The following is an 8,154-nucleotide window of genomic DNA, read 5'->3' on the forward strand; positions in this document are numbered from 1 at the left end:
GCAGCCAACAAACTTTTGAAGAAATGTTCATGATCACTTGCCAACAAACTTTTGAAGAAATGTTCATGATCACTTGCCATTAGACAGATGCAAATCAAAATAACAATGAGCTATCATCTCACACCAGCAGTAACAGCAGTTCCAAAAAGAAGAGGACAATAAATGCTGGTGAGGATGTGGAGAGACTGGAACCCTCCTACACTGCTGGTGGGAATGCAAAAATGGTCCAACCTCTCTGGAAAACAATATGGCACTTCCTCAGAAAGTTGGAAATAGAAATACCTTATGCTCCAGCAGCCCCTCTACTTGGTATTTACCCACAAGAAATACAAGCCATAACAAAAATAGATACGTGCACACTAATGTTCATTGCAACACTATTTACAATAGCAAAAAGATGGAGACAGCCTAAGTGCCCATCAATGCCCATCAATGGAGAATTGGGTAAACAAACTTTGGTACATACACACAATGGGAATATTATGCTGCCTTAAAGAATAACAAGGACACTGCAAGCCACTACAAAACATGAATGAACCTTGAGGACATTAAGCTGAATGAAATTAGTAAATCACAAAAGGAGAAATACTGCATAAGACCATTATTGTAAAAGCTTAAGAAAACATACCCACACTAAAAGGGACAAAAAAAAAAAAAAAAAAAAAAAAAAAGATTCGATGTCTATCAAGGAAATGACTCACACAATTGTAGAGGTGGGCATTTTCCAAGTCTGTGGGGTCAGATTTCAGCCTGGAGGATTTTCCTGACTCTCATAGCTGCAGGGGCTGATAGAAACTAATAGAAACTAAGATGGAAAGATCAGATGGCAGGCTTCTGGTTGTAGATGTGAATGAATCCAAGGTCAGCAGGTAACATGGCAAGTTGTTGATGATTCCAGGATTGGCATACAATACAGCAGTAGGTCAGATGACCAGCCAGATGTAGGATCCATACCCAGGAAAAAGCAAGCCAGTTTTCCCACAATGTTCATATATATTTGGAACAGGCCACACCCTCAAGGAAACTTCCTTTCAATTGATTGGCTGCTCATAGCAGATCTCATCATGGGGGGTTATTATATCCTAACTGTCAAACCTCCAAGAACCCTGGTTCAGCCAATTTGGCATAAAACCTTAACTATCACACATTGTCATCCTTTCTGAACAAAGGTGGAGCACATGAACAGAAATATAAAAATAAAGGTAGAAATATAATAATTTATATTTTAAACAACATAGTTTAAAATATGGGACATTTTTAATGTTTTGGTCTCAGTCATAAGAACAAAGGAATAGATTTTGGGATGGGTATGAAACCTTTTCTTGTATTGCTCCAGCAAGGTAAACATTTTGAATAACAAGAAGAGGATAGATTCTATGGCTAGTCTGTCTGGTAGTGAGAAATTGCCCTAGACTGGGAATTATTTCTCACCCTGGAACACAGAGAGACAGAGGAAGCTGAGTTCTTGCAATGAATGTCAGTGTTGTGCCATGTTAGCTAAGGAAACCAGGCGATCAGTGTGACAGATAATGCCATTTAGCTTCCAGTCAGGCAGCCATGTGGATATATTTATAGAACTTAGACCTGTCCTGAGGGGTAGATGGCCAGTTAAGGTAATAAAGATACTTTCTATATCGCCCCACACAGAATCCTAGGAAGGAACTATTACTGTTCTCCATATTGAGAGATGTGGAATTAGGTGTGGGAGAGTAACTAGCATGAGTCAAATCAGCCATGTTAGTGGATAGTTATTCAGTGGTGGAGTTAACCTTGAACCTGGGCAGTCAATGTTCATGGTACTTGTTTCTTATCATTGTTAAAACCCAAACCAAATCTGCTGTCATAGTGTTGATTTCAATTCAGTGTAATCCCATATGTCAGAGTAGAACTGCTCCATAGGGTTTTCAAGGTTGTGACCTGTAGGAAACCGATTGGCAGGCCTTTCTTCCAAGGCACTCAGTGGGCCCAAGTAGCCAGTATTTTGGTAAGTAATTGAGTGATGAACTGCACTTCCACCATTATGTTATGTTGTTGTTATTGTTAAGTGCTATTGAGTTGGTTCCAACTCATAGCTATCATGTATAGTGTTTCTGAGGAATGGCTGGTGGGTTTGAACTGCTGAACTTGATGTTAGCAATCCAGTGTTGATTTCACAGCACCATACCAGGACTCCCATTATGTCATAGATCTGTGAGAAATAAGGGGCTGGGAGGTGAGGACAACATGGAATGTAGATGCAGAAAAAAGAATGTGGATGCAGAAAAAAGAGCAGCACAGGAAACACTAGAACAAAGTAAGAGAAGGGAGAATGGTGGAACGGAGACAGCCAAATCCAAAATCAACTCAAAATGATTACTGTATATTAAGTATTAAAGTACGATTGTACATTAAATAAATGCAGAAGGTATTTGTAAGCCCTTTACAAGACAAACACCTATAAAAAAAGAACAAAAGAAACCGCAAACAAAAAAGTATAAAGAAGTGGACATTAGTTAAAGACACTTAGAACTTGGACTAAGACTGAAACTCCATGTGTCTGCATGTGGCCATTCTCTATTGAATGCCCATTCCTGGAGAGTACTTGTGTGTGGCTGTTGTTGTTGTGTATCATCGAGTCAATTCATGGTGATGCAGGGTTTCCAAGGAGCATCTGGTGGCTGCTGACCTTGAGGTTATCTTATAGCACTACTCCAGTACTCCAATACTGTGTAGACTATAATAATTTGAAATGTTGGCTCCATGTAAGTGAATCTCAGATTTTACCTGGTGTGATTCTGGTGGTTAATGCACTGGACCACAAAGTCAGTTTGGACTGCAAGGTCAGCAGTTCAAGCTCACCAGCCACTCCTCAGAAACCCTATACAGGGTTCCTTATGGGTCAGAAGAGATCGATAACACTTAACAACAACAGTCTCAAATAATCCCTCTTGTTTCTTTCCCCCTGAGATAACCAATTAAAGACCCAATTCAGGAGAATTTTCTAATAGAAGTAAATGAAACAGATTTGGTCCAGTTGCTTGATCAAATCAGTGTCCACGTAGGATATATTATACAGTGATAAGTTTGAATTCTTCTTTCATGTCTGTGTTATAGAAAGAACGTTGTGATTATTGAATGAATGAATGAAGTAGGCAGAAATCATGATAAGAAATGCTGCATTATGGGATTCTAAAACATGATGCATTACCAAATGCATTACTTAGCTCAAACCCTCTGCATTTACCTATATGAGGAGCCTTGGTATGGTACTGTAGGATAAATACTGGAATGCTAACTATAAGGTCTATGGTTCAAACCCACCCACGGCTCCTAGGAAACCCTATGTAGGATCACACTATGAGTCATAATTGACTCATGGTACTTAACAAATTAACATTGGTTATGGAAGCAGAAAGTACAAGGGGTATAGCTAAGGGATTATGCTTTTAGAGATTACAACTTTTTTTTAGAAAAAGAAGACAGTCCTAAAAGGTAAATTATACATTATAAGGAAACTCTGTAAGATCTAAGTTCAGAGAAGGCCTGGAAAAACCTTCTACTTTCTGAAAGGATGTATCATGTGAACTGGACTTGAAGAGAAAGGAGTCTGATAAGTTGTGTGTGTGTGTGTGTGCATGCACGTATGTGAATGTGGAGACACATGCTCCTTTTGTGCAAAGGAAACAACTGAGAGGGGAATAGACAGGAGACCACTCTAATTAGAGTAGAAGGCAGTGCTGATGATCACATGAGGCAGGATCTTGTATGTGATAAGGCTAGTGTCAAGTAACAAAAAGAGGTAAATGCTTAAGAAAAATTATTTAAAGGTACTGCTCTATTTTTGTGGATGAATTATCTTTGTATTTGATGGGGGGACAAAGTATAATCCGATCTCTTCACTGCACATGTTTTCTGTGAGGTCTTAGTGATATTGGAATACTGGGAGGAATAAGACAGTGTCCTTACCCTGGAGGAACATACATGATAAGAGACATACTGTCTAAGCTCTACCACTTACTTTTTGAGACTCTAATTTCTCATATGTGAAATAAGTATGCAAAGAATCACTCTTATCATAAATGTCCTTCAGGCATGCTGTCAGCACAGTGCTTGGTTTAGGATTAGGTACTAGTCTGAGATTCCATCAGAGGCAGGGGAGCTTCATGAAGGCAAGACCCCCTCTAACCTTTCTGCTCCATTTACAACATTCTTGGTAAATGGTAAGTACTCTATATGTATTGGTTTGTGGGGTATCTGTGATACTGGTTTCCCTGGATTATGAAATGCTAGGGGCTATCTAATTGGAAGAAATCTATAGTTGTGTCCATTCCAAAGAGAGGTGACCCAACAGAATGCAGAAATCATTGTATAGTATCGTTAATATTACATGTACGTAAAATTTTCTTAAAAATAATTTAAAATTAGCTGCTTTAGTACATTGATGGAGAACTTCCAGAAGTGTAAGCCTGATTCAGACAATGACATGGAATGAGGGATGTCGTTGTTGATATCAGGTGGAGCTTGGCTGAAAGGAGAGAATACAAGAAAGATCTTTACCTGTGCTTTATGAACTATGTAAAGGCTTTCAATTGTGTGGATCATAACATGCTATGGATAATGTTGCCAAAAATGATTATTCCTGAAAATTTAATTATGCTCATAAGGAACCTTTACATAGACTAAGAGACAGGTGTTCAAACAGAACAAGGGAATGCTGAATGATTTTAAAATTAGGAAAGATGTGCCCCAGGGCTGTACTCTTTCATTACACTTATTTAATCTGTTATGTTGAGGAGATAATTTGAGAAGCTGGATTATATGAAGCAAACCATGGCATCAGAGTTGGAGGAAGACTCATTAACAATCTGTGATATGCAAATGATATCACCTTGCTTGCTGAAAGTGAAGAGGATTGAAAATACTTAACTATGAACATCAAAGACCACAGCCATTGGTATGGTTGCACCTCAATGTAAAGAAAACAAAATCCTCACCACTGAACCAATAAATAACATCAAGATAAATGGAGAAAGATAGAAGGTGTCAAACACTTCATTTTGCTCATATCAACCATCAACACAGATGGAGGCAGCAGTCAAAATATCAAACGAAGTTTTCCATTAGGCAAATCTGTTGCACAAGACTCTTTAAAGTGTTGAAGAGCAAAGATGTCAATTTGAGGAGTAAGGTGCCCCTGACCCAAGCCATGGTATTCTCAGTAACCTCATATGCATGTGAAAGTTGGACAGTGAATAAAGAAGGCCATAGAAGAATTGATGCATTTAGTAATGGTGTTGGAGGAGAATATTATAAGTATCATGAACTGCCAAAAGAACAAACAAATTTGTTTTGGAAGAAGTACAGCCAGAATGCTGCTTAGAAATGAGGATGACCAGACTTTGTTTTTCATACTATAGACACATTATCAGGAAGGACCTGTCTCTGGAGCAGGACATTATGCTTGGTAAAGTGGAGGGTCAGAGAAAAAGAGGGAGACATCCCCCCCACTCCCAGTGAGATGGATTGGCACAGTGGCGGCAGCAATGGCTCAAGCATAGCAACGATTGTGAGGTTGATGCAGGAGTGTGTAGTGGGTCATTCTGTTGTGCATAAAGTCGCTCTGAGTTGGTATCCACTTGATGGCATCTAACAACAACCACAACAGTGGATCCCGGGGTGGTACAAACAGTTAACATGCTCATGGCTAATGAAAAAGTAGCGGTTTGAGTACACCCAGAGGGATCTCAGAAGAAACGGCTGCTGATTACTTATGAAGAAATCAGTCATTGAAAACCCTGTGGAGCAGTTCTACTACACACACCTGGGATTGCAAGGAGGCGGAATGAAGGCTGTATAAGGGAGGGCACTTTGGGTATCTTTCAAAATTCCACCTGATTGCCAGACCCCTCTTTATCACACGGGCTCTGCCCAGACCCTTACTCCTTGCTTTCTCATTCCTTTCTTCAGTTAGTTTTTTAACTGTGTAGAAAAAATAGGGGATGCAATACAGAAATAGGAGAAAACCACAAGTGGCAAGAAAGAGAAAATAAAAGGGAGGCATTATCATAGAGAGGAGTCCTGGTGTGGTGCTGCGGGTCAATGCACTGGATTGCAAAGTCGGTTTGAACTGCAAGATGTGTGGTTCAAGCTCACCAGCCGCTCCTCGGAAACCCTATACAGGGTCACCATGGGTCAGAACTGACTAAACAGCACTTACCAACAACAATAATCATAGCGAGGCTGCCAAGGGCCATCTGTGAGTTGGTGTTATGTGCCATTGACTCTGTTCTGACTCATAGCTGTCCTGTTTAGGGTTTCTCAGAGTGGCTGGTGGTTTTGAACTGTTGACCTTTGAATGAGCAGTCCAGTGTGTATCCTACAGCACCGCACCAGGGCTCTAAGTAAGAGTAGATGGAATTAAAGTATAAGAAGAATTTGAGAAGATTTGTTTGGTCTGACTTGAATAGATAAGGTTCTGTGCTACTGTCATCTGCCTGTCAACACAAGACTGAAATTTCCACTAGATTGCAGTCATTGTGTTGCCATCTGCCTATTTTAGACCCTTTAGTATTGAAAACACCTAAGCCACGGTATTTTCAATAGCCTCATATGCATGTGAAAGCTGGACAGTGAATAAGGAAGACTGTGGAAGAATTGATGCATTTGAGTTATGGTGTTGGAGGAGAATATTGAATGTGCCATGGGCTGCCAAAAGAACCAACAGATCTGTGTTGGAAGAAGTGTAGCCAGAGTGTCTCTTGGAGGCCAAGATGGCCAAACTTCATCTCTTATATTTCAGATATACTGTCAGGATGGACCAGTTGCTGGAGAAGGAGCTCATGATTGGTAAGGTGGAGGGTCCGAGAAAAAGAGGAAGGCCCCCAGAGAGATGGATCGGCCAAGTGGCAGCATCAATGAGCTCAAGTGTGGCAACAATTATAAGGTTGGCCCAGGACCGGGTGGTATTTCCTTCTGTTGTGTATAGGGTCGCTGTGAGTCAGTACCGACTAACAACAACAACAGCTTCTGTTGAAATAACATACCTTTTACATTTCTCTAGTTGAAATTTTTGGATGGAGCAAACATTTAAGCACCCAATAACTAAGTAAAGCGTTGGTGGTTTGAACCTACTCAGAGGCATGTTGGAAGACAGTTCTGGATATCTGCTTCCCAATGATCACAACCTTGAAGACCCTATGAAGCAGATATGTTCTATACATGGGGTTGCCACATGGGTTCACCATGAATCAGATTGAACTTGGTGGAAACCCCAAAACAGCAAGTTGAAGATAACATCATGCAGTGAATAGTTAACTTTTAATTTGTAACAAACCACTGAGTATGGCATATCTTGGAAGCCTCATGACTGGAAGCCTTCCTAAAGCCACAGGAGAAGGAAACAAATTCACTGTGAATGATAAAGGCTTCCTGCACAGGGTAGTTGTCTCACTCAAACACTAGCAGACTCTGCTCAGGCGATTGTGAAGTCAATTGGAACATAGATATTTGGGAGATGCATGATGCACACACTCTGGTCTTACCACTGGGGCTCTCCAATGCTCATCTCTATTACATCTAGTCTCAGAGCCAACATGACACTACAGAATCTCCCTGACTGACACATGAGAGTGGTTGATAGCTCCCTTTACCATCATGGGATTCTCAAAACAACAAAATCAATCAAAGAACATTAAGTGGGAATTAATCTAGCACTAGCTAACTAGTCACCTTAAGTTGATTCCAGCTCAAAGTGACCCCATGTGTGTCACAGTAGAATTAGGCTTCATAGGGTTTTCAAGGCTAGGCCTTTTGAAAACAAATCACCAAGCTTTTATTTCGAGGCACCTTGGATGTACTCAAACTTCCAATGTTTCTAATAGCAGCCAAGTACTTAACTGTTTGTTTATACCACCCAGGGACTCTTTACTATACCTAGATTTAGCAAACTGGAGTCCCATAAATTTTCCATATAGATAGAGTGAATTGGAAAAGAATGGAAAGCGTTGACAGCACTGAACATTTAGAGATTCAGTTTATGTGGCTCTGAGACCAGAAGAATTAAATGGTACCAGATACCACTGCTTCCTGAATTATTATGTGCCATTGAGTTGGTTCAGACTCAGTTATCCAGTACAAGGTTTCCAAGGAACACCTAGTAGATTTGAACTAGAGTGG

This window comes from Chrysochloris asiatica, unplaced genomic scaffold, assembly GCF_000296735.1.
Source record: "Chrysochloris asiatica unplaced genomic scaffold, ChrAsi1.0 scaffold00044, whole genome shotgun sequence".
NCBI lineage: Eukaryota > Metazoa > Chordata > Mammalia > Afrosoricida > Chrysochloridae > Chrysochloris > Chrysochloris asiatica.